Raw genomic sequence first — 2,466 nt, forward strand, 5'->3', positions numbered from 1 at the left:
ACGAAGAGGAGGTACCGTTGTGGGAGCGTTTGTCGAGACGAAACAAAACGGCGACTGCGGGTTTGGACGAAGAGGAGGTACTTATCACGAACGATAAGTATCGTTCATGAACGACAATCGTCGTTATTGATAACGAGACCCCCCATACGTGACGGTAACGTTTAACCGACAGATTTTTTGACGATAAATCCTGCTAAATTTTATAAAGTAGGATTCCTATCCGACTATGGATACATGGCTCACCATTGCACGTTGACCGGAACCAGAAATGGAAAATTTGTCACTTTCGTGCAAGTCTACGCGAACGCGGCCAAGATGGCTAGAGGAGCGAATTCCGGCTACGTCGGAGCGTATTCGATTTTACGAGGATACGTGCACGCGAAACTAAAGCGTTTGAGAGATACGGGAGATGCCACGAGACAGTATATACGCGACATACTGTGCTACGTGGAAAAGTATGTCTCGCGCGGATCGCCCCTGCGATGCGAGGAGGTCGTGACATTGGATCCATCGTGCATCAGGATCAGCGTCAGCGAAGCCGTCGACAGAATGGGAGTGTTCGACGATACGGTCCTGTGTCAAGCGACGAGAAGTTTTTTTAACAAGGGCCTACTATACAAGTTTCGCAATTGGTCGGAACATGTCGATCGATGCATCGGAGGCGACTTGTTCTGGATGAAACGCGTCGGAGCTTGCTGGTTCACATCGCAGGCGTACGCTCCCAGCGTACCCGTCGCACAGGTGCAAAAATCTATAAGAGCCGAGTACAGGATTATGCTGTTCATGCACGGGCGCAGCGTGACGTACAACTTTGCGATCGCCAAACACATGTACGCCAAGGACACGGAGATCCTGTCCAACGATCGCGGAATCGTTCAGATTCGCCGCCTCGACGACAACGTCGACGACTTTATGTATCCGCTGTACACCGACAGCATAAATTCGACGGATATGATTGTACTGCAGTTGATATGGCGTGCGAAACACGGACTGCCCGCTCTGAAATTGGGAGTATGCGACGAAAAGCACGGTGAACGCTCCGACGACGGTGAGCTATACACGGACGTGGATCGCAACGATGTCGCGAGAGAAGCGGTGCGAGACATGATAACGATGTACGCGACGTGGGAGTACTCCCGTGGTATCGGTGCGTCGAAACGCGTTGTCAACAGTATCGACACGGTCGAAGCGGCGCGATATTACTACGACAATTTCCAACGCGCTTTCACGCTGCGACACGTTTACCAACAACACAAACGTATGTCGGTGACGCGGGTGCGAATCGAGGGCACAGTGACGGTAGACAGTCTGGCGAAATCGATCCTCTTGGAAGACCAGACGACGGTATCGAGATTAATAAAAATGTCCTTAAATCTCAACGACAGAAACAACACGATTTACGTCGCCTACAATCATCTACGCTACTTGATCGCGAATTACTTCGACGTGTTTCCCATGCACGCGGTGAGATCTGGAAAGAAGTGGCCAGTGTGGGCCGTTGTGTCGGACACACGGCGCTTGCTGAAACGTAGTTACACCTCGTTGACCGTGCAGCACGCGAAAGAATATATGAAAAGAAAAACGTTAGGACAATGCAGCATGACCGACACTTATTTACCGGTAATCGAGATGGACAAAGTGGAAACGGGGATTTCCGACGAAAAGGCAATATCGGTAATATCGGACGACGAGGACGTCGCTCTGTCGGAGCGTTTGTCGAGACGAAAGAAAACGGCGACTACGGGTTTGGACGAAGAGGAGGTACCGTTGTCGGGGCGTCTGTCGAAACGAAGCAAAACGGCGACTACGGGTTTGGACGAAGAGGAGATACCGTCGTCGGAGCGTCTGTCGAGACGAAACAAAACGGCGACTGCGGGTTTGGACGAAGAGGAGATACCGTCGTCGGAGCGTCTGTCGAGACGAAACAAAACGGCGACTGCGGGTTTGAACGAAGAGGAAGTACCGTTGTCGGAGCGTCTGTCGAGACGAAACAAAACGGCGACTGCGGGTTTGGACGAAGAGGAGGTACCGTTGTCGGAGCGTCTGTCGAGATGAAACAAAACGGCGACTACGGGTTTGGACGTAGAGGACGTACCGTGAAAAAAAAATCTGTCGGTTAAACGTTACCGTCACGTATGGGGGGTCTCGTTATGAATAACGACGGTTGTCGTCCACGAACGATAAGTATCGTTCATGAACGACAAATATTTATCGTTAACCATGGTACAGAATCGCATTTAGCGACATTCGTCGACCGACGCTACTAACGACACCGACAGTTGTCGGTAAGCGTGTACAGAATAGCCCCCCTGAATAAGAAAGAGCCCACTAAACTAAGTCGAATTGAGTCCTTTACCATTTTGTAATTTTCGCAATAGAGAGAGAGAGAGAGAGAAAGAGAGAGAGTTATAAGATATCTTAATTACTAAAATATTGATTTTCAAGAATTTTTTACTCAAATACTAT

The sequence above is a fragment of the Trachymyrmex cornetzi genome, unplaced genomic scaffold (assembly GCF_001594075.2).
Source record: "Trachymyrmex cornetzi isolate Tcor2-1 unplaced genomic scaffold, Tcor1.1 scaffold37, whole genome shotgun sequence".
Taxonomy (NCBI): Eukaryota; Metazoa; Arthropoda; class Insecta; order Hymenoptera; family Formicidae; genus Trachymyrmex; species Trachymyrmex cornetzi.